The sequence below is a fragment of the Talpa occidentalis genome, unplaced genomic scaffold (genome assembly GCF_014898055.3).
Source record: "Talpa occidentalis isolate TD23 unplaced genomic scaffold, MPIMG_talOcc4v2.1 talOcc4.3, whole genome shotgun sequence".
Lineage (NCBI taxonomy): Eukaryota > Metazoa > Chordata > Mammalia > Eulipotyphla > Talpidae > Talpa > Talpa occidentalis.
In genome coordinates this window covers 25,563,316-25,589,001 of record NW_023603184.1, presented here as the reverse complement: position 1 = coordinate 25,589,001, position 25,686 = coordinate 25,563,316, and the positions used below count along the sequence as shown (strand labels likewise).

The 25,686-nt window shown below is 37.4% G+C and overlaps 1 protein-coding gene across 5 annotated transcripts in view; it reads left to right on the top strand.

Annotated features, from left to right (window-relative positions):
* DENND2B (DENN domain containing 2B) overlaps nucleotides 1-25,686 on the top strand; it is a 174,289-nt gene that overhangs the window by 4,848 nt on the left and 143,755 nt on the right. The gene's annotated exons all lie outside the window — the stretch shown is intronic.

Genomic DNA, 25,686 nt, shown 5'->3' with positions numbered 1-25,686 from the left:
GCACCACTGATTAACTCATAGGCCAAAGACAATAGAACCCTGGCCCCAGCTCTTCTCCCTTCCCAGAAAATCAGGGATGGTACTGGGAGTTCCAAACATTGAATTACAGGGTCAGTTCTTTTAGCAGCCAGCCCTCATGCTTGGTATTTCCTCAAAAGTCACCTTATTAACATAACAAGAAACACCTTTACCACTCTCAACACTTAGGAAATTCCAAGATTTTTGGGTGTTGTGAGCCTGGAATTGTAGATGAAGACCAAATACATTCCTTGTAAGTCACAATATCAGCAGGCTGTATCATTTCTACCAGTGAGTCCAGTTTTTCCACATCTTCCTCAATACTTATTGTTGTCTGTCTTTTAGATTATTATAGTCATTGCAGTAAGTATGAAGTTTTATCTTATTGTGATTCTAATTTGCATTCCTTAATGACTAACAATATTTAGCATATTTTATTGTAGAATGTACTATTTGTAGTAGAAATATTCCCATTTTGTGCATGTAGAGGGCAGGAATGACACAGGGCAGGTTTTCTGATCCAGCAGACTGGGTAAAGGAGAAGTCCTGGACCCCTCAGTGGCTTTTCAGGTTTTTATTGGGATTTACCAGGGTCACAGCAGGCAGGGGTGCCAGGGACTGGCAGGCCTCCTCCTAGCCCCCAGCAAGTCTTTACTCTTTCTGGGCTCTCCTACGTTCTCACTGCTTCTCTGCTCTCAGCTTCTCTGCTCCTGCTGGCGTCCCCATGACGCCATCCTTAAAAGCCCAGTCTTAGCCCAGGTGAATCCCATCTACATATGCCCACACCCTATTCCAGGTGCCCGCCATCAGGCATGCATTAGGGACCACAGGGTTCTGTCATCTATCCTAATGGCGGGAGGGCAGAAAAGCCTGATACCTTTTACCTTACCCTACAGTGCACTTATTTTTTTTTTTTTTTTAATTTTTGAGTTAAAAGAATTCTTATTCTGAACAAGAGTCAGATGTATGATTTGTAAGTATTTTCTCCTGGTCTGTATCATGTCTTATATTTTCTTAATGCGGTCTTTTGAAGCATAAAAATCTTAAATTTTTAAGAAGTCCAGCTTATTAATTTGTTTTCTTTTATGGACTTTGCTTTTGATGTTATTTCTAAGAAATTGCTGATCAACTCAAGGTCATAGATTTTTTCCTATGTTCTAAAAGTTTGGTATTTTAGTTTTTTCATTTAGGTTTAGCCCGTTTTATATTTATTTGTGTGTGTGGGTCTTTTCAGGTATCTAAATTCATCTCTTTACATGTAGATATCTAATAATCTCAGCATCGTTTGTCAAAAAGACTATCCTTTTCTCATTAAATTTCCCTGGCATTTTTGTTAAAAATCAATTGACCATTAATACAAAGATGAAGTTTTTGGCTTTCAATTCTGATTTCTTGATTTACATGTCTGTCCTTATGCCAGTACCACATTATCTTGATTATTGTAGCTTTCTAGTAAATTTGGAAATTGAGAAGTATAAGTCTACTGTAGGGTAAGGAAAAAATGTCAGGCTTTTCGGCCGCCCCCCCACCCCCCCATCAGGATAGATGATGGATCCTTGCGGTCCTGAATGCATGCCTGATGGTGGGCACCTGGAGTAGGGTGTGGGCATAGGTAGATGGGATTCACCTGGGCTAAGGCTTGCTTTTAAGGGCGGCGTCACAGGGATGCCAGCAGAAGCCAAGAAGCCGAGAACGAACAGAAGCCGAGAGAGAAGCAGAGAACGCCAGAGAGCCCAGATAGAGTGAAGACTTGCTGGGGGCTGGGAGGCCTGCATGATCTGGATCCTAGAAAACCTGCTGGATCCTAGAAAACCTGCTCAGTGTCCTGTCCTACCCTCTACATCTGCCAACTATATTCATAATTTTAAAGATTGCTTTTTTATTCAAGGTCACTTGTATTTCCATAAAATTTAAATCCAGTTTGTCAACTTATACATAATGCTATTAGGATTTCAATAGGCATTACGATTTGAGGAGAATTATAGTCTTAACAATATTTGAGTTTTAAAATTCATGAATATATGGGCCTCCCTGGTGGCGCAAGGGGTTAAACACCACACTCTGAAGCAATCCGCAGACTCTGTGGCACAAGTTTGATACCTGGCTGGCCAGGGAGCAACCCACATGGCGAAGCAGTTCGTCTGTTCTGCGCCCCACTCTGTCTCTGTGAATCCTCTCACCCCCACACCTCTCGCCTATACCCCAGTTCTTGTATGCATAAATAAATAAATCTTATAAAAAATAAAATTCATGAATATGGAATAACAGTCTATTTCAGTTTGTTTCTCTCAGCAATATGGTATAGTTATTGGTGTATATCTCGCATTTTTTTAAACGCATATATTATTAAGTACTTTATGCTGTTGTGAATGGAACTCCATTTTCAGGTTATATTTAGAATATAGAAATACAGTTCATTTTAGCATATTAATATTGTGTCCTGAGACCTTGATGAACTCATTTATGAGTGCTTGTAAATTTTTGTGGATTCTTCTGTTTATTGTACTTGGGGCTTCCTGTTTTTCTGGGGTGTTTTGTAGGTTAATGTTTTTTTTTCCTCAAACTTGGGAATTTTTGATCACTTTTTTCTTTTCCTTTTTTTAAAGATTTATTTATTTATACATACAAGAACTGGGGTATAGGCGAGAGGTGTGGGGGTGAGAGGATTCACAGAGTCAGAGTGGGGAGCAGAACAGACGAACTGACTGAAATATACTGCTGAGGGGAGCAGAGGGCAAAACAGGAGAGGTCTGCTGTGCCATGTGGGTTTTCTCCTGGCCAGGGATTGAACTCATGCTGCAGTAGTTGCGGATAGCTTCATAGTGCTGATACTTAACCCCTTGTGCCACCAAGGAGGCCCATTTTTTTCTTTAAATATTTTTTTTCACTCCTTTCTCTCTTCTCTTTCTGGGACACTCTTTACATGTACGTTACTTTACTTGATGGTGTCCCACAAATCTCCCAACCTTATTCATTTTCCTTCATCCTTTTTTCCTTTTCTTTATTTTGGAGAATCTATTGACTTATCTTCTAGTGAGGTTGAGTTCAATTGCCAGTCTCAAATCTACTGTCTGTCCCTCTAGTGAATGTTTATTTCCATTATTGTGCTCTTCAACTCTGGCATTCCTGTCTGTTTTGTTTTATAATTTCTGTCTTCTTATTAATATAGTCTATTGAGTCATTGTTGTCATGCTTTCCTTAATTTTAAAAACTTGTTAATATTGTCAGTTCTTTATAAATATATATATATATATATATATATTTTTTTTTTTTTTTTTTTTTGTGGGACCCTCACTGGCGGCCGGGGAACAAACTGGCACTGCAGAGGCTGTGGGCAGCCTCGCAGCCCAGCACTCAACTGCTGCGCCACCAGGGGAGGCCCTATATATATATTTATAACAACTGGCTTGATGTCTTTGTTTGCTCCATCTAACATTTGGGCATTCTTAGAGCTAGTTGCTATTAACTGTCTATTTTTGTGTATGGGTCTCACTTTCCTATTTATTTATATGCCTCATAAATTTTTGTTGAAAACTAAACATTTTAGATTAGGACAAACAAACTTCTCCTATAAAGGATCAGATAGTAAATGTTTTAGGTTTTGCAAGCTGTGTAATCACTATTGTAACTACTTAACTATGTTGTTGTGGTGTGAAATTTGCCACAATACATTAATGAATGAGTGTAGATATCTTTCAATAAGACTTTGCTTAAAAAGCAAGTAGTGGGCCATAATTGACCATGCACTGTAGTTTGTCCAACTTTTTTTTTAAGATTTATTTATTTATTTATACAAGCCCTGGGTACCATCAGAAGCGTGGGAGGGTGAGAGAATTCACCAGAGCCAGAGCGGGGAACAGAACAGGCAGACGGACCAAATACACTGCTGAAGGGAGCAGCGGGCATGACAGGAAAGGTCTGCGTGCCATGTGGGACCCTTACCAGTGACTAGGGATTGAACCAGTGCTGCAGAGGCTGTGGGCAGCTTCGCAGGCCAGCACTCAACCGCTGCGCCAACAGGGAGGCCCGGTCCATTTTTGTTTTAGATAATATGTTACAGTAATTCTGGATTGTGATATGCCCTCTTTTTTCAAGCATTGTTGCTGCTGGTGTTTGTTTAGTAACTTGCTTAGACTGATTTCTATAGCATCTGTATCCTGCATCTGTATCAGTGTGTGACTACAGATTCCTCAGTTTTTTTGTAAAGATGTATTTTTATTTATTTATGCATTCAAGTACTGGGGTGCAGGTCAGAGTTATGGGGGTGAGAGGATTCACCAGAGACAGAGTGGGGAGCAGAACAGATGAACTGACTGAAATGTACTGCTGAGGGGAGCAGCTGGCGAGTCAGGAGAGGTCTGCAGTGCCATGTGGGTTACTTCCCTGGCCGGGATGGAATTTATGACGCAGTGGCTGGTGATGGCACTGAGACTTTAACCCCTGGGCCACCAGTGAGGCCCCTCTCTCTTCAGTTTTTTTCTTTTAATTCTTAGTTTTATGTTTAAGCCTGATTTCCTAGGATTATCTCTGTAGCTTAGCAGCCAGTTAATAATTGGTAAGAGATTTGTTGCGCCCTCTGGTCAATCCCCCCACCCTACCCCTACCTGCCCTGCCACCTTCTGAAATAATTATTTTGCCACTGTGTACAGTTTTGTTGTGACTTTGTGGATAGATGCCTTGTTAAACTCCTCACTCCATCATTCTGGAAGTGTTCCCTACTTTGAGTTTTAATGTCTTAAAAACTGACACAATATATCCTGACAGATCCAGCAGCTTTTAGATTAATATATCTGTCTTCTTGTTCTTGTCCAATGTGTCTCCTTTAAACTGTTAAAACACATCTCTTGATTCTCTTAAGCTTTGTTTTAATATATTTATGTAGGATGAAATTTGTTTATTTCTTCATTAGTATTTATTTATTTGTCCAGTGATCATTTATAAAGTTTCTGTTCTGTATTGATGTTGAAATGTATTTCCACTCCAGGAAACTCTTAACAAGTGGATAAGGAAGCCAAACTTCCTAGGTTAGAATTGTTCCAGTTCTAGAGTAAATTTTATATCTCTTGGTCTGTACTAAGTTTACCTAATTATAATTATAAGCATACTTCATCTTAAGAAATAATTGAAAATATGAGAAATAACAGGGTAATTATATTATTTAAAATATACTATTTACGCAGATATTTGTTTCTCTCATTTTGTGACAGCATATACCATTGTATCTACATTTTGTGGAGAGAACATTACATTTTTTTTTAGCCTCCACTTCTGCCCCGGACCCAGTAGTAACTAAGGCAAAGTAACTGGGAGGGAAGAAGCAGATTGGGTAGATATTTGGAAGTAATGGCTGGTGGTTCTGGAATATGGGAAAGGACCCCAAGTTTATGTGACTCAAATTGTTACTGAGATGGCTTGATTACAGGATGAGGCATGCCAAAGTAGAGGGTGTGCCACCTCTTGTATTCTTTTGTTCCTTACTGGGCAAGGTGAGTATGACAGAGGCTACTGCCATTGGGTAAAGGAGGAGGAGAAGATGTGGTTGGGGCTGTAGACAAATTGTTCTGGTAGGCTTGTGGAAGAGGAGGTGTAAAAAGACTACTAGGCTTTACACAAGACAGGAGATTTCTCTGACTGATAGTTGTTCTGAGTCAACACATAAATCTTCATCATCCTTTTTGCAGTTAAAAAGAGTGCAAGTGAAGTGATGTGGAAGGATTATTTTAGTAAATGTGACAGTAGGATCTGGTGTGTAGTAGGGAACAGAGGGAAATGCACTAGGAAATTTGCTTTGGACCTGGTCCTCTTTATTTTTGACTATAGCCAAATTATTTAATCTGCCTGAGTGTCAGTGCTAGCACTTTTTGATAGAACAAAAACTAAGATAATGGATTTAAAATATTTTGCAAATATTATTGCTATATAAATGCAAGAAAATATTGCCATTGTATAATGCTAAAGTATTAAGACTGGAGCTAAATGAAAATTTCTCACAAGTCTTTGCCAAAATCATGATAAAAATTAATGGAAAGATAAGATTTAATCTATATCATAGTTTCAGGAAACTTGTATTGATTACATACTTTTTGAGCAGTGAGGTTCATGTGTGGTAAAAGTGAAGGACAGATCACTTAATTGTCATGAATCTTATGTTACCATTACTTCAAAATCTTCAGTGCTCTTTTCTACTTATTGTGTTTACAATGCTGTTTAAATTCAGTGCATTTTCTTGTTAAGAAGCCAAAGGAGATTTTTCCCAAAAAAGATGATAGTCTGTTTATCTAGGCCCTCCAAAAGCATTTCCTGCCAGGCAGTTGACATGTAGGCTTGGCACAATTTCAGGAAATTATTTGCTTCTGTTTACCCTTTCCTGATACACCATCTTCTTGGAACTGAAATGAGGAGTCTCCTTTAACTCTTCCACATTTCAGAAGCATACTTTATATAACACTGTAGAACCAACTCTTTATGCTAGAACAGTAAAAAATCTGTCTCTTTAAAAGAAAAATGCATCTGTTTTAATAATTCACTAGTGGGAACCCAATGCTTTAAGTGATTTAACACAATAAAATGTGCTTAGATGATTCCTTTCCCACAAGATTGTTAAGATTAGTCTCCTTTTCAGAAAACTCAATGCAATTATATCTAAATATATAAAACCTAATAATTATGGGATAATCATTAACATTTCCAAATCCTCCTTCACCAAGAAAAAGAACCCGCCATTGAGTTTCTTCTACTTAATTCATTTACAACATTTTTTTCTTTTTTACATAACATTTCAGAAATAGTTTATAAGGTGAGGTAGATAATAAACTAAAAAAAATAAATTACTCAAAACTTTTATTCCCTTTTGAGAGCCAATTTGTTTCTAGATGTTTTTGATAATGCAGGAATACAGGAAAAGCATAATATAACTGTTGTAATTCCAGAAAGCATGTTATTTTAATTAAGTATAAATACATTTTAAGAGAATGTGATGGTAAAGGTATTTATTTAAAGATGATAAACATGAGGTCCTCCCCCGTGGTGCAGCGGTTGAGCGCTGGGTTGCGAAGCTGCCTGCAGCCTCTGCAGCGCCGGTTCAATCCCTGGCTGCCAGGCGAGGGTCCCACATGGCACGCAGACCTCTCCTGCCGCCCGCTGCTGCTCCCCTCAGCAGTGTATTTCGTCAGTCTGCCTGTTCTGTTCCCCGCTCTGGCTCTGGTGAACTCTCTCACCCTCCCATGCTTCTGACTGTACCCAGTGCTTGTATAAATAAATAAATAAATCTTTAAAAAAATAAAATAAAGATGATAAACATGAGACACAGAAACATAATAACTTGATATACATGCCACAGTGAAATGTTTGTCTTCTCTAAATCATGTTAAATAAACCAATGTTGACTTACTTCCTTTGTTCTGCCAGATTGAGCTAAAAAGGATTCTATAATTCTGGCCAGCACCAGGCAGCAGTGGATGAGAAAGTAGGACCAGAAGCTGTATAAGACTGAAATGAGTCCATTGGAACAGATGGCAAGAGAACAAAGTTAGTTTGTGGTCAGGCTTGGGCTAGGCATCTGGAGCCAGATACCATTTCAGACTGGGAACATATCTTTGATCCATGATCAGAACAAGGTGAAGGTCAGAACCAAATAATCACTGAATGGCAAGGATCAGGGGAAGCAAAAGATAGCGGTAAAGAGTGCTGGAGATTGGCATACAGACACCAAGAGAATGGATAGAGGGGGAAGGATGAGCAAGTATCTACTTTGGAGTCTCAAATTTATGGTTTGCCATTGGCATCTGATCCCTTCTGGACAACATAAAACTCTCACTTCCCACCTTCTCTTCCTCTCTATAATTCACAGGTTTTTCACACTCAGTTTGGAGGTCTTGATACTGATGGCTGAAATGAATGACTCCCTGCTTTAAGTGATCAGAAGTGAATATAGCTTGCTGAGTTCCAAAGAGTTCTGCCCTAGAGGCTGGAGTTATGAGGGCAAAAAGATTTAGTAAAACTTCAGTCACCACTGGTACCACACACACAGCACCTTGGTCTTGTGAAATGGGAATTTTGGTCTCTTCCTCTAATTTCAGTCTTGAAAACATGATAATTGTTGGAATGCCAGGACCTGTAACCATCAGATCACTGAATGCCTGCCTTAACCCAATCCTGTGAATCTACCCCATCTTAATTTTTAGGACTTCCATTATATATTCCAGAGGAAATAAGGAGAAAGAAATCCAGAGTCAGAGTGAAACAAGCACAATGACTTTGACAATTCTTTCTGTTAATCATGAAACTATTATTAGTGTCCTCTTAGGGATAAGGGTCATTTCTACCCTCACTGCATTGCCTGTCATGGAATAGGCCCTTGTAGTTATTGACTGAATATTGAATTTTGGAGTCTGCAAGTGATGGAAACAATTGAATAGAAGGAGTGAGAGGAGTAACTTCTGACATAGGTAAGGAGCCTGAATGCAGCCTTCACGTGTGAGAAAGATGGAGCTGTATTGCTGTCTAGGAATGTCTTAGAAGTAAACTAAGGCTGAAGGAAATTATTAACCTATTTAAGGCTATAGAATCATTTGGGGCAGTATTGGAAATTTACTGGTTGTCTTCATTCCTAGATTTATGCTGTTCACACTAAACAAATGGTTTGTAAAAATTTAAAGCAGTGTTTAAGCTGGCAAAATTTATTTTTAGTTAATATAAAGTTTGACTAAGTGAAATTTTGAAGATGATGGAATCTAATTGATAACTTCCTTACTCTTTAACCTGTGAACCATCTCTTTTTAAAGTAATCATTATAGCAGTGATTATGCAGAGAAAAAGCCCGTGATGAAATGTGGTATAAAATTGTGTTCTTTGTTCAGCAAGTTAAAACAAGCTGGTCTGCAAGCAATTATTATCTTCATCAAAATTCCTAGCTCTAATGTTTTGGCTTCATTGGCCCAGCACGTATGCCTTCTCAAACAATTGGATGGATTTAAAACACTTAGGATATGTTTGTGCTTATATCTTAGCATAACATCAGTTCAACAGGAAAAAGAAAAAAAAAAAAGTAAGACTTGACATTAGGGCATAGTTTGAAAAAAAAAAAAATCAAAACTAAAGTAAACAGAAAGCCCACAACAACACTTAAGTGGCTGCATACGAATGAAAATAGGTTTTTCATTTGTAATGTGACTTCCTTTCCCTTACTATTTAATCGCTTAACATTTCTCGAAAAAATTACCAGCAGGTTGGCATGATTGCTGGCTACCCTTTACTCACATTTTTATACGGATGATATATAAGATATCTTTTTGCCTTTTTTTTCTTCCAGACAACAAGACTAAAAAGGTATTCTGTCTTCGAAGGAAACTGTTTGGATCCCTGCTTGGGTGAACAAATGATTTAAGCCAATTGACTTTTTAAATTCTGAATTTGTATGTGTATGTAACCATGAAGATGTGCGTTTGGCCTTTGCCTAAGATTGGGAAGATTTGGCTAAAAAATAATAATCTTTTAGAGTTAAAAATATCTACAGGTAAATTGTCAACTTATGGTAATTTTTTTTCTAGTGGATTGGGTTTCTGCATATATTCTATGCTTAGTTAATGCCTAATTAGACATTTATACTATGGAGTAATTTGAAATTACTGTAATTTAACAGCTACTTATTGAATAACTACCATTTTCCAGATGTTGAGGGCCATGTACCTGCAAGAGGTATACTTTCCAGCAGAGTCAAAATATTGGGTATGGTGAACAATCCTGGTAAACAGGTGTTATGGGGTACGAATTGTGCTTTAGATACAAAGAGGGAGTCATTCATTTTGCCTAGTGATATGAAGAATTCAGAGAAGGCTTTACTAAACTGGTGACCTAAGTGTTAGCCAAAGACTGCCTGAAGCCAGCAAGAAGATGTAAAGTTTGAGGTGTCTTTGGTACATATAGTGCAAATACCCACTAGTTAGTTGAAAGTTCAGGTCTAGAACTCAGAAGTTGTAGCTAGAGACAATAGTTTGGAAATGTTAGTATATTTCATAGAAACTGTACAAACAGGAAAGATACCTAGGGAGAGACTCTATGTAAAAAAGAACCATGGAGATCTTCTAAAGGGTGTGTTGAAGAAGAGGTGGCAATGAAAGACATTGAAAAAGGGCACACAGACCTCTCCTGCCATGCCCGCTGCTTCCCTCAGCAGTGTACTTCGTCAGTCTGCCTGTTCTGCTCCCTGCTCTGGCTCTGGTGAATTCTCTTCCCCTCCCTCGCTTCTGACTGTACCCAGTGCTTGTATAAATAAATAAAAAAATCTTTAAAAAAAACAAAAGACATTGAAAAAGAGTGGTTGTAGAGATAGGAGGTGTTGACAGTAATGCTTTAGAACAGCGTTTGAAAAAGTACCATGAACCACGGTATAGCATCATGAAATTTCAGGTAGAAAATATCCTACAAATTTCCAGAGACCAAAACAAACAAACAAACAAACAAACAAACAAAACCAAAACCCAAAACATTATATTCCTCAGTTATCATATTAGAATGCAAGAAGAAAGCTCAAGTTGCTATAGAAAAAAAAAAAAGAGGAAACGTAGGAACAAGAAAGAACATTTGGAAAGTAAAAATATAATAGTTTTTTTTTTTATATAAATTTTATTGTTATATTCCCCATACAATTGCAGCCCCCCCATTCTGACCCCAATCCATCCCCTCCCGCCCCCGCCCCCCTAAAAGTGTCTCTGGTTCATAGTTTTTTGTTGATTTTGATTTTCACTTTCTTATAGTTATTCATTTTCCTGGTCCCTTATTTAAGTTTTCTAGATTCCTGCTATGAGTGAGACCATCCGGTATTTTTCTTTTTCTTTTTGGCTTATTTCGCTGAGCATGATCCCTTCCAGCGCCATCCATGTTGCTGCAAATTGCATGTGTTTATCTTTTTTGAATGCTGAGTAATATTCCATGGTATATATGTACCACATCTTCTTGATCCAGTCATCTATTTTTGGGCATTTGGGTTGTTTCCAAAGCTTAGCTATTGTAAACAGTGCTGCTATAAACATAGGGGTGCAGGTGTTGTTTGGAATTGATGTTTCTGTGTCCTTTGGGTAAATACCTAGGAGTGGAATTGCTGGACCATATGGAAGCTCTATGTTCAGTAGGTCCAGAAATCTCCACACAGCTTTCCACAGTGGTTGGACCAGTTTGCACTCCCACCAACAGTGCAGAAGAGTTCCTTTTTCTCCACACCCTCGCCAACATTTGTTGTTGCTAGTTTTTTTAATATGTGCCATTCTCACTGGTGTAAGATGGTATCTCATGGTAGTTTTGATTTGCATTTCCCTGATGACAAGTGATGTTGAACATTTTTTCATATGCCTGTTGGCCATTTGCATTTCCTCTTCAGAGAAGTTTCTTTTTAGCTCTTCTGCCCATTTTTTAACTGGATTATTTTCTTTGTTGTTGTTGAGTCTCATCAGCTCTTTGTAGATTTTTGTGATCAGTCCTTTATCATTAGTGTTGGGTGCAAAAATGTTCTCCCAGTTGGTGGGGTTTCTCTTTGTTTTTGTTATTGTCTCTTTTGCTGTGCAAAAGCTCTTTAATTTGATGTAGTCCCAGCTGTTTATCTTTGCCTTCACTATCACTGCTTTGGGTGATGTGTCTGTAAAGATGTCTTTGATGTGCAAATCACGTAGTGTTTCGCCTATATTTCCTTCTATATATTTTATGGTTTCAGGTCTTATGTCTAGTTCTTTAATCCATTTTGAGTTGATTTTTGTGTATGGTGTGAGGTAGTGGTCAAGCTTCATTCTTTTGCATGTAGCGACCCAGTTTTCCCAGCACCATTTATTGAACAAACTTTCTTTGCTCCAATGCATATTCTTTGCTCCTTTGTCAAAGATTAGTTGACCATAAATCTGTGGGTTTATTTCTGGATTTTCTATTCGATTCCATTGGTCTGTATGTCTGTTCTTGTTCCAATACCATGCAGTTTTGATGATTATGGCTTTGTAGTAGAGTTTGAAGTCTGGGAGTGTGATGCCTCCATTCCCTTCTTTTTTTTTCAGGAGAGCTTTGGCTATTCGGGGTTTTTTGTGATTCCATATGAATTTCATCAATAATTGTTCTATTTCTTTGAAGAATGACATTGAAATTTTGATTGGAATAGCATTGAATCTGTATATTGCTTTTGGTAGGATGGCCATTTTAATAATGTTTATTCTTCCAATCCATGAGCAGGGGATGTCTTTCCATTTCTTTGTGTCTTCTTCTATTTCTTTTAACAGTGTTTTATAGTTTTCTTTGTATAGGTCCTTTACCTCTTTTGTTAGATTTATTCCCAAATATTTGATTTTTTTTGTTTCAATAACAAAAGGGATGGTTTTTTTGATTTCTTCTTCTTCAGATTTATTGTTTGTGTATAGGAAGGCTACTGACTTTTGCGTGTTGATTTTGTATCCTGCCACTTTACTGAACTGATTGATGAGTTGAATTAGCTTTTCTGTGGAGTTTTTGGGGTTCTCTATGTATAATATCATATCGTCTGCAAATAGTGATAGTTTGACTTCTTCTTTTCCTATTTGGATTCCTTGGATGTCTTTCTCTTGTCTTATTGCCCTGGCTAGGACTTCCAGTATTATATTGAAAAGCAGTGGTGAGAGTGGACATCCTTGTCTTGTTCCAGATCTTAATGGAATTGCTTTCAGCTTTTCACCATTGAGAATGATACTGGCTGTTGGCTTGTCATAGATGGCCTTTATGATGTTGAGGTATGTTCCTTGTATCCCAAGAATTTCAAGGGCTTTTATCATGAATGGGTGTTGCACTTTGTCGAAAGCTTTCTCAGCATCTATTGATATTATCATATGGTTTTTATATTTCTTTTTGTTGATGTGTTGGATAACGTTGATTGATTTTCGGATGTTAAACCATCCTTGTGTCCCTGGAATGAATCCTACTTGGTCGTGGTGAATTATCTTATGGATACATTGTTGCATTCTGATAGCTAAAATTTTATTGAGGATTTTTGCATCAGTGTTCATTAGGGAGATTGGCCTGTAGTTTTCCTTTTTTGTGTTGTCCTTGTTCGGTTTTGGTATTAGTGTAATGTTGGCTTCATAAAACGTGTTTGGTATTGTCCCTTCCTTCTCAATTTTTTGGAAGAGTTTGTGAAGGATAGGCACTAATTCGTCTCTGAATGTTTGGTAGAATTCATTTGTAAATCCATCAGGTCCTGGGCTTTTGTTTTTGGGGAGGTTTTTGATTACCATTTCAATTTCGCTAATTGTAATTGGTCTGTTTAGGTGTTCTATTTCTTCTTTATCTAGCTTTGGGTGATTGTAGAGTTGTAGGAATTTGTCCATCTCCTCTAGATTGTTAAACTTGTTTCCATATAACTGTTCATAGTAGTTATTGATTATTCTTTTGATTTCTGCTGTGTCCGTTGTGATTTCTCCTCTTTCATTGATGATCCTGTTTATTTGTGCTTTCTCCCTTTTTTCCTTTGTGAGCCTTGCTAGGGGTTTGTCTATTTTATTGATTTTTTCAAAGAACCAGCTCTTGGTTTCATTGATCTTTTGGATTGTTTTTTTAGTTTCAATTTCATTTATTTCTGCTTTGGTTTTTATTATTTCTTTTCTTCTACTGGTTTTGGGGTTTTTTTGTTGTTCTTTTTCTAGATCTTTGAGCTTCGAGATTAGGTTGTTTCTTTGCGTTCTTTCTTGTTTCTTGATGTGAGCTTCTATTGCTATATATTTTCCTCTTATTACTGCTTTTGCTGCATCCCATACATTTAGGATATTGGTGTCCTCCTTGTCGTTCAATTCAAAGAATTTTTTAATTTCTTCTTTGATCTCCTCATTAGTCCAGTGGTCTTCCAGTAGTGTGGTTTTTAATCTCCATGAGGTAGGAAAGTTCCTTGCCTTCTTTTTATGGTTTATTTCTAGTTTGATGCCTTCATGGTCAGAAAAGATGGTTGATATGATTTCAATCTTGGTGTATCTGTTGATGTTTGTCTTGTGCCCCAGTATGTGATCGATCCTGGAGAATGATCCGTGTGCGCTTGAGAAAAATGTGTACTCCGTTTTTTTGGGTTTAGTGTTCTATAGATGTCTGTTAAGCCCAATTGCTCTAGGTCCTTATTTAGAGCTTTGGTTTCTTTACTTATTTTTTGTCTTGTTGATCTATCCATTGTTGATAGTGGTGTGTTGAAGTCTCCCACTACGTACGTGTTTTCTCTGATGTCTGTTTTCAGAGAGGACAACAGTTGTCTGATATATTTTGGTGCTCCTTTGTTTGGTGAGTATATGTTAATGAGTGTTATTTCTTCTTGAAGTATTGTCCCCTTGGTCATAATGTAGTGACCATTGGGGTCTCTTTTTATCTTTTTGAGTTTGAAATCTGTTTTATCTGATATAAGTATAGCTGTTCCTGCTTTCTTTTTTGGTCCATTTGCTTGTAGGATTGTTTTCCATCCTTTAACTTTGAGCCTATTTTTATCTTTTGTAGCTAAATGTGTTTCCTGGAGACAGCAAAAGGTTGGGTTTTGTTTCTTAATCCAGGCTGCAACTCTGTGTCTTTTTATTGAAGAGTTTAGTCCATTTACATTTAGAGTTAATATTGATATGTTAACATCTGTATTTGCCATTGTGTTTGTCTTTCCTTTGATTTTATTTATTTATTCTTTTAATAACTTTTATAATAGTTAAAAATAAATTGAAGAGGGCCTCCCCTGGTGGTGCAAGTGGTTGAGTGCCTCGCTGTGAAGCTGTCCGCAGCCTCTGCAGCGCCAGTTCGATCCTGGTCAGCCTGCGAGGGTCCCACATTGCGCGGCAGACCTCTCCTGTCTCGCCCGCTGCTCCCCTCAGCAGTGTATTTTGTCATTCTACCTGTTCTGTTCCCGGCTCTGTCTCCGGTGAATCCTCTCAACCTCCCACGCATCTGGCCTGTACCCCTGTTCTTGTATAAATAAATAAATAAATAAATAAATAAATAAATAAATCTTTAAAAAAGATAAAAACAAATGAAGAGTTTGAAGGTAAAACTTACAAAATTTACCTTATAGTTGAACAAAAAGACAATGAGGTGAATACTTAGGTCAATCTAGGAGGCCCAATGTGTAAGTCATTGGAGTTCTAGAAGAGAAACCAGAAAAAATACAGCAAGGGAAATTCATCACAAAAATAATAGAAGTTTTATTGGAACTAGATTAAAAGGTCTTACAATGTGCCTTATTTTTTAATTTTTTCTTTAATTTTCAAAAAATTAAAAAATTATTTTTGTGTGGAAGACCTGGGGTGTAGGCCAGAGGTTGGGGGGGAGGTGAGAAGATTCATTAGAGACAGAGTGGGCAACAGAACAGGCAGATTTACTGAAATACACTGATGAGAGGAGCAGTGGGCGAGACAGGAGAGGTCTGCTGCACCATGTGGGTTAGCAACCTGGCCGGGGGTCAGCAGCAGTGACAGCGCTGAGACATAATCCCTAGGCCACCAGGGAGGCACACAATGTGCTTTAGAACAATGTTTGAAAAAGTACTGTGAACCACGGTATATTATTATGAAATTTCAGGTAGAAAAGATCCTATATACTTCCAGAGACAGAATAAAAAAAAAAAAGCATTACCATATTAAAAGTATAGGGCCAGTACAGCAATGTTTTCTAAAATCTGAATCAAGAATATCTTTTATGTAGAATTCTTTACCCAGCCAAATTGTCAATCCAGTTAGAGAATAGTTTGAAATAATTTTCATCCTTGCAAAATATTAAGAAAAAATCATTTCCTATGCACCCTTTCTCAGAAAACTATAGAAAGAGGTACTCACAAAAATGGATGGGTAGGAAAATAAGGAGTAAGCTGCAAGAAACAGGAGATCTAACATAGTAGAGGTTATTCTTCAAAAGGAGAAGACATACTTTCTAGGACAGAAGATAGGGAGGAAAGAAGATGCTTTTTGACATAGCAGAGGAACATTGAGAGAATTACATCTCTGTTTTGTCAGTGGTGAAGGCAAGGTTACCTGCTGACAGTAATTAGAAGTTTTGAAAATAAACTTGGAAAAGTTGCTGTGGGTGTATGGGATCAAGAAGGAGGTCTAAATCATTAAGAATAAAGAAAGGGACTGTGGAACAGTGTGTAGTACTGGAAGGAGGTTTGTAGTGAAACTTGTCTATGTCTATTAAACTTTACGGCTGGGTTTCAAAAGTGATGAAGTTACTTTTTCTGTCAGTCGACTTCAGCACTGTTTATCAGAAATCACTTTTTCTGAAGATGTTCTGAAGGCTTGTTTTTTTTTGCAAAACAAACTGAGTTGTGGTCAGTAAAGGATCTATTCCTTCACAGTATTAGAGTTTCTGTGTTGGAAAGCTGAGGGTATTAGCAATTATAGATCACATTTGCTAGTGAGAAACACACATGTACACACACACAGATGCACACAGAGAATTTTTTTAATATTTTATATAATTCTTACATCATTTTTCATTTTTTGCACAATATATGCATTTTCATTTTGGTTATAGTCCCCATACAATTGCGCCTCCCCCCCCCCTTATTTTGACCCTAATCCTTCCTCTCCCTGCCCACCCTCCTCCCCCAGTGTGTCTCTGGTTTATAGTTGCTTGTTGATTTTGATTTTTACTTTGTATTAATTAATCTTTTTCCTGGTCCCTTCTTTAGGTTTTTTAGATTCCTGTTATGAGTGAGACCATCTGGTATTTTTCTTTTTCTTTCTGGCTTATTTCACTGATCATGATCTCTTCCAGCTCCATCCATGTTGCTGCAAACTGCATGTGTTTATCTTTTTTAATTGCTGAGTAATATTCCATGGTGTATATGTACCACATCTTGATCCAGTCATCTATTTTTGGGCATTTGGGTTGTTTCCAAAGCTTAGCTATTGTAAATAGTGCTGCTATAAACATAGGGGTACAGGTGTCCTTTGGAATTAATGTTTCTGCACACAGAGAATTTCTAGTGACAACTTCCAATTCATTTGTAACCAACACTTAAGTCTTGATGAATTGAAAGTTGACTGATGAGTTAGATACACAGGAGGAAGGACCTAAGGACATAATGGAATGCTAGACATTCAAAAATAAAAGAGAAAGAAATAGGAAAGAAAGGTGAAAATAAGATAGATGTAAGTTCTGGGAAGAGCTTGATAGTCTAGGAGACTGAGGAGGCTGTCCTCAATTGCCTCTGTGTCAGCTGTGTTTCCTGGCATAAGAGAAATGTCAAGATTAGCCACCACTTAGCAATGGAATGACAAACTGCGCTCATATCTTACCGATGTTTAAATTTCCAAGTCCTAAATGTGATGATACAAATGTTAGTGTGAGCAACCTTTTCATAATTTACAATTTTAGCAGAAACTTCCTAAGCATGTATCATTCCATTTATCTAGGAAATAGTTATGTTATTATACTAAGAATGTAAACTTGGGCATTTCTGAACTAGACATCATCTTCTTGACTCTAGCCTGTAGTCTGAAATGTCCCATATACATATATATATATATATTTTCATCTATATGTACCTCTACTCTATCTTGGACCAAGCATTGCATTTTGAAAAGCACCTTGGATCATTTTTTTCCCCATTAGACAAATATTTTATTCTTTACAGAAACATAAAGTAACTGAAAGTGACTGCAGTTCTCAGATGATTTCTGGTGCGCACTGAAGGTTGAAAACTACCTTTGTTTCTAAATTATTCTGCATATTACATCTAAAGTTATTTTCCCCAAATGCGTATCATGTTACATACTCTTCTTTTCAAAAATATTGTCTCTCAACACCCTTCAGAATTAAGCTCGAATTTCTTGTTGCTTTCATGGCCTTCCTAGATTGGACCCTGTATCAGTCAATGTAGGCTTAACTTATGCTTTTGGTTATTGTGGCTAGTGCTGCTGTGAACATTCATGAACTAGTGTTTGTGTGAACACCTGTTTTCCATCTTTCAGGTATATACCTAAGAGTGGAATTGCTGGGTCAAATGGTAATTCTATCTTCAACTTTTTGATGAAAAGCCAAACTGTTTTTCACCTAATTTACCTTTTTAGCTTCTGTTACTCTAGACAACCATGAGGACCAATGATTGATTTTGAAGCTAGTATTTTACTTTCACAACTTAGGCAATTTATTTGGTTTTGAATTATCTCCTCTTCTTTTTATTTACTGAAATGGAAATTATAACAGTTGTCAAAGGTTGGTTCCAACCCTCTTTCTCTCAACTCTTAATAAGAATCTTTACTCCTTTTGCCAATTCCTAATTCCCTCCCCTAGTATTTAAATACCACTTACTTAATTCTAATTGTTTGCATATACCTTCCCCAGTAGAATTGGAATTTGGAATTTTCTTCTATAACTTATTTCCCTTTTTTTTTGCAGACATTTAGCAAATAGTTATTTTGTTTTTTTGCAATTTTTTGTAGATGTTTAATAAATGCTTATCAGGTGGATAAAGAAATGTGTACATGGCTAAAGAATATAACCATATATTCCTTATTTGAATTATGCTAATTTTTTGCAAATAATATGAAAAATGACTATAAGATGTTGTATTTCATAATTCTTATTTCAGTGATGCTTGTTGGGAAAAATTCAATGAACTTAGTGACAAGAATAAATCTTTTTTTTTTTTACTTAGACCCCTGTTGTAATTCTTTTTTTTATTTTAACATTTATTATTTTTTTACATTTTTAAGACAATATTTGCTTCCCCCCACCCCCTCAGATTGAGTCCCCCTAGAATTTCCTTCCCCAAGGCACCATCACCACAGTCCCCTGTGCTCCTGCCTCCCTTCCTCTCACCCTTCTCCCTCCTCCTCCCCTGCATTAATCTTTCTTTAGTCTAGAACTGTTTAATTGATCTCAGATTGATGTCACTGAAACAAAGACTGGTAACTAATATTTCAAATCAATGAACTTTTAGGCCATAGCTTTTCTCCATCAAAAATTATCATCAGGTCCCTGAGAGAAGTTAAAAGGACTATTCAGCAAAAACCTACAAACAAGGAGCTTCCAGATCCACTGAGCCTTGCTGACAGTGTTCTATTTCCTACCCATTTAAAGAGCATCTGGCATCTTGTTCTCTTCCAGATCCAGCCTACCCAGCATTATCAGTCAAGCTCTCCTAATGCTTTCTTTAAATAAATAATAAATAGCCTGGCATTTGAAATAAAACCCTGAACAACATTACAACATCCCTTTCCCCCCCCATGAAGCTAGGTCAGACTGAACTTTTTTGTAAGCTGATTATAGAAAAGAACATTGATTTTATGTATTATATCTTTCATATACACTGGAAAGGAACTACATTTCCTTCAGGCAAGAAAATAGACTTTGTTATGAAAGAGGGAGTAAGTGAAACAATTTGGTTATTATCTCTTACATCCTTTAAAAAAACTAATAATTTAGGGAGGGCCTCCCTGGTAGCAAGGGGTTAAGCACAGCACTGTGAAGCTATCCCAAGCCTCCAGTCTCTGCAGCACGTTTGATCCCTGGTAGGCCAGGGAGCTACCTACAGGGCACAGCAGACCTCTCCTGTCTTGCCCTCTGCTCCCCTCAGCAGTGTATTTCAGTAGATCTGCCTGTTCTGCTCCCCACTCTGTTTCTGGTGAATCCTCTCACATTCCCACCCCCACACCTCTGGCCTGAACCCCAATTCTTTTTTATTTTTTTTCACTATAAGCTGAGCTGCTCTTTTCAACTTGCCAGTAATGTGAAATTCTTTTTTTTTATAATAAATTTTATTTTTATATTCCCCATACAATTTCAACCCCCCCCCCATTTTGACCCCAATCCCTCCCCTCCCTCCACCCACCCCCCAAAAGTGTCTCTGGTTCATAGATTTTTGTTGATTTTGATTTTCACTTTCTTATAGTTATTCGTTTTCCTGGTCCCTTATTTAAGTTTTCTAGATTCCTGCTATGAGTGAGACCATCCGGTATTTTTCTTTTTCTTTCTGGCTTATTTCGCTGAGCATGATCCCTTCCAGCGCCATCCATGTTGCTGCAAATTGCATGTGTTTATCTTTTTTGAATGCTGAGTAATATTCCATGGTATATATGTACCACATCTTCTTGATCCAGTCATCTATTTTTGGGCATTTAGGCTGTTTCCAAAGCTTAGCTATTGTAAATAGTGCTGCTATAAACATAGGGCTGAACCCCAATTCTTGTATGCATAAATAAATAAATTTTTAAAAAAGAAAGGAAAAGAAAAAAAACAAATAACTTATTTGTAATTTTATGTTAAAATCCCAATTATAACATTTAAGAAAATAATTACTGAAATCCAATTGAAATTTACCATCTTGATAAAGTTAAAGTATATCTTAAAGGATATGTTTCTTAAGACCTTTATTAATAGTCTTATTAATTATATTAATTATATCTACAAGTACTAAGTTAATATCTTCCATAAATTCTGTGTATATGGAAATAAAATCTTTCTCTTCTTCAATAGAAAATATTCTGGTTGTGAGAGAAAAATGCTTACTGTCTTTGTGTATGTGTGTATACATATGTATGCCAGAAATTTCCTATAGGTTTTCACTGTTGGTCAGTAAATACAACAGAAGGAACTAGTCACTGGAGGGATTGTTTGAGAAAAACATAAAAATCAGGAAGTTATTTACAAACAGATGTGGTATTTTATAACCACATCTGAATGTTAACCAACATTTCTTGCTGAAGCTATTTTTTAGCTTGGAATTGTGCATAGTAATGCCCATAAGCTAACTGAAAGTTCCAGTTCTACTATTTGTACCAATAGATCAGGGTAGAGCACAGACCTTTAGTTTTGCTCTAGAATGGTGATTCTTCCTTTTTTTTTTTTTTTTGAGATCATGAATCCTTTTGAGAATCTGTTATAGGCTAAGGATCTCCTCTCAAAAGTACATTGCACACACAAATAATTTTGCATTCCCTTCAAACATTTCTGGAAGAGTATATAAGAAACTATAGTGATTGACCTCAGGAAGGGGAACTAGAGAGCCAGAGTATACTTCCTTTTCTGCATATATATAAATATTTTATACTGTTTTTGAAGTTTTTAACTGGGAATATACACACATACATATTAAATGTTTAAAAAATATTCATTTATTTAAGCATACAAAAACTGGGGTGTAAGCCGGAGGTGCTGGGGGGTGAGAGGATTCAACAGAGACAGAGTGGGGAGCAGAACAGGCAGATCTACTGAGATACACTGCTGAGGGGAGCAGTGGGTGAGACAGGAGAGGTCTGCTGCACCATGTGGGTTAGCTTCCTGGCTAGGCATTGAACTCATACTGTAGTGACTGGTGATAGCTTGATAGCACTGAGACGGTAACCCCTTTGCCACCAAGGAGGCCCATGTATTAAAATTTTTTTTTAGGTCATGATGTCAGTAATTTTTGGTTCTGTGCTTCCTACCTCCTACAATTTTTCAAAGTTAAATAGTTTTTAATTGAATATACATTTAATCTGTTGTTATTGTGGATTATTTTCTTGGTACAAAAAGTAATCAATAGTTTCAATGGTCTATCAGAATTATGTTTGTATAACAAAACATGGTTAATTCTTCAATGATCTGATTAAAATCTTGTTAACTGTGTTTAAACGTTATTTAGTACTAATAATTGAAAAAAAATTCAGTTTAAGAAATTTTATTTGTTTTTGTAAGAGGTAGATTGTAAGGGTAATTGCGCCCAAATAAGTTGCTTATTGTGAAGGAAAGTACTACATTGTACTTGAATTCTTATAGTTACTTGCTTGATTACTTTTGAGAAGTCTGTATAAATGTGTGGTGAGAGTGGGGCTTTCCTCTAAAGGAAAATTGTTCTGTGTAGAACTAAAAAAGACTTCAGAATGAATTTAGTGTGTCTTAACCTTGGAGATTCTAATTCAGAAAAATTAGGGATTGTGATCTTAGATGAATCCAAAGAATTAGGAACTGTGATCAAATACAACTATTTTGCTTTACTGATTGCAAAAACTAGTCATAAGGATTCATATTATTGATTTAGTTGCATCTGTATAAATGTAAATCCTATTTACCTTTTGGGAGACTTGTAAAAGAGGGACAAAATCATCCCTTTGCATTCCTGATAGCTATTTCTGATGTGCACTTTGTTCCTCGAGATTATAGACCAGAGGTATTTTATGTCAAAACTGGCTCAGTCTTTCATGCCTGTGGAAAAATTTCAAGGGTGAATATAGGGTGCAGGATTGGATTAGATATTACTTGTTGAGATTTTGGTGTAGTGATTAATAATTTTTTCTTTGAAATATTTTAGGACAAATTTTCTTCAGCATTAAATTCAGCATTTTAAACAAAACTTACTATTTTTATTAAAAATGAAAAACAAGAGGGCCTCCCTGGTGGCGCAGTGGTTGAGCCCTGGGCTGCGAAGCTCTCCCACAGTCTCTGCAGCACCGGATCCCCAGATGCCTGCGAGGGTCCCACAAGGCATGCAGACCTCTCCTGCTGCGCCCGCTGCTCCCCTCAGCAGTGTGCTTCGTCAGTCTGCCTGTTCTGCTCCCTGCTCTGGCTCTGGTGAATCCTCTCACCCTCCCGTGCTTCTGACTGTACCCAGTGCTTGTATAAATAAAATAAATAAATCTTAAAAAAAAAAAAAGAAAAACAAGAAAAAGGAAAGGATGTATAGAAAAGCATGACCTAGGAAACTTAAAGATCATCTGGACCAATCATTTTTCCTAGTTGCCTGCTTTAGAAAACATGATAATTTGGATCAGGAGACATAAATAAGTCCTCATGGTCCCTTTAATGACTACACAATATTATAGGCAGAAAACCTTAGGAGGAAGTAACTGCTTCACGAGTATCAGACTTGCAAACCTGAAAGACTACCTTGAGAATCTTAACCTTCTTGTCCCTCAAAGAAATAAGGAAAAACTCTCCAAAGCAAAACCCATGAACCAGAAAACCTAAACTACTCACCATACTGAAGTGGAGGATTTAAAATAGCAAAAGGAAGTAAAGCCAGTCTCTGTGATGTCAAGTGCTATTTTGGTATAGAACATAGTTGAATTATAAGTCCCTCACAGTTAAAATATTAAACAGACCCTTAGCTATAAGATGTGTTGCCAGGCATCTGTATGGAATATAACCATGTAATCAGAGTGTATTGTACTTCTCCACACAAAGAGAAGCAAAGCTACTGCTTCTAAAGATTAGGAGACTTTCATTAGACTGACAGAAGACAGTACAGAGGAAATGGCTTCAGGGGGTGGAGGAGATGTGTAAGAGAGGATGAAAGGAACAGTATTCATACTATCCAAATTAGGGCCAGGATGTTTATGCTCAAATCTTGTCTTGGCTCTGTGTTGAGGGGACTGAATAATGGGGACATGGGAAAGTCTATCTGTGAGATCCCTAGCCTAGGCACCAAGTATACCAAATTCCTTCTGTAACTGCTTTGTACTTCAAGCAGTTTCTGTACATTTCTGAACATAGATTTCTGAACAAAGCAGGCTAATGCTAATTACCCCTTCCTCTTTTTTTTCTACTAGTATCCTTCTTAAAGCATTTTTTTCAGTCTGTTGTTTACAAGACACATGCCTATACAGGATTGTAACTTTATGGTGAGTGTTTTTGTTTATCTTTTATTAATTCAGAGACCATATATTGATCGTGCATGTATTTTTAAGCTGGGCAATGTGCTAGGCATTTAGCTTGTAATTATCAACAAGATAGATGGGTCCCTGTCTGCATAGAGCTGATATCTCCTTTAGCTCCTTTTTCATAGTTGGCTTTGTTTGTCAAGTGACGTGGACATTAGGTTAGTGCAAATAACCAAATTAGCACCACTTAGCACTAAAAATATTTCAGATGTCAGTGTCTAATAAATCTGTGACCACCACTAAAATTCATATTGACATCAAGACTATATTTAGAAAATTTAAGGGATATTTTTCTTTCTGAAAAAGCAATTCTAAATAAAGCTTTTCTTCAGAATTAAAAAAGTTCACCACATGATTTGTAATATAATTGGCAAACAGTAACTATTAGTGTCTCCTATTGTTCTCTTACATTGCTTTAGCAAAGTAAAGGCAACAGCAGCTGCTGCCAGAGATGAAAACAATTGCTTTCCTGGGTCTGAAGAGAAAAAAATCTTGATACTTTTTTTTTTCAAAGATTTATTTATTTATGCATACAAGAGCTGGGGTACAGGCCAGAGATGGGTGTGTGTGAGAGGATCCACCAGAGACAGAGTGGGGAACAGAAGAGGCAGACTGACTGAAATACACCGCTGAGGGGAGAAGTGGGTGAGACAGAAGAAGTCTGCGGCGCCATGTGGATTTCTCCCTGGCCGGCCAGGGATGGAACTCATGCTGCAAAGGCTGCAAATTGCTTCATAGTGAGGTGCTTAACCCCTTGCACCACCAGGGAGGCCCAATCTTGATACTTTCTGTTGATCTTTCTTTATAGATCTCACTCATCAGAAAAGCAGGCCTTTATTATTATTATTTTTTAAAGATTTATTTGTTTATGCATACAAGAACTGGGGTACAGGCCAGAGGAGCGGGGTGGGGGGGGGTGAGAGGATTCACCAGAGACAGAGTGGGGAGCAGAACAGGTGGACTGACTGAAATGAAGTACACTGCTGAGGGGAGCAGCTGGTGAACCAGGAGAGGTCTGCCGTGCCATATGGGTTGCTCCCTGGCTGAGGATGGAACTCTTGCTGCAGTGGCTGCGGATAGCCCCATAGGTTTCATCTCAACCCCTTGTGCCACCAGGGAAGCCCCAGAAAAGCAGGGCTTTAATAGTAGAAGTTTTAATAGTTTTGGAAGAACTTCCTATCAGAACTTAGGTAGCTGCAGGTGAAATTTGCCTGGGGTGTTGTTAAATTCTGTGGCTAGTATTCCCTAAGGATTCTTGTACCTGAATTCTCTTGTTGCTTGTGGAGAGTAGAACCACCCTAATTTGAGAATGGAGAAGATGAGAGGAGGCTAATCCAATCAATGGTCTAGGTGCTCAAGTGCTTCATTGAATGAGAGTCAAAACTCACTGTGAAATTTTGAGTTTGGAGTAAATCTTGTCCTGATTTGCTTAGTTTCAAGATGTCGCCTGTGAGCTTCAACACGATCTGAAAGTTTGGGTTTTTTTAAAATGTAAAACCCATTCACTTTTCCAAGAATTGATTTATTTTTAACAGACAAATGTGTCACACTGTACAGAAGGCCTTCTGCTTGAAAGGTAAATTCTCTGGCATCAATATTATAGAGATAAAGAGTTAATACTAAAATTCATGTTAATATATTTTTTCAGCCAGGGAACTTTATTCAGTAATGAACAAGTTAAATTATTTCTAGGATGTATCTTAAACTCCCCATTATTTTTGCTTGCCCTGCAGCTGAGTAAATACCTCTTTGGGGCATGTGACAATTGACTTGGCTTGGGTTTTGAAACATGTCTTGGAGCATGCCTTAGAGCCTGTTTGTGTTCATTCATACACATTTGTTCCTTCAAAATGTAACTAGGTCTGTGAAAGTCAATTTGTGCACTTAAGTATCAAGGCCGATTTATAGTGACTTATGGGAGGAGAAATGGGGTTCCAAAACTTCCTAACCTCCCACCAAGTGTGTATGGGTTTGCGTTTTAAGTTATTTTGCATTATTTTTTTCCAAGTGCATTGTCGTAGTGGGTTAACAATTTCTTTCACAATTCCACTAATGAATCACAGATTCTCAC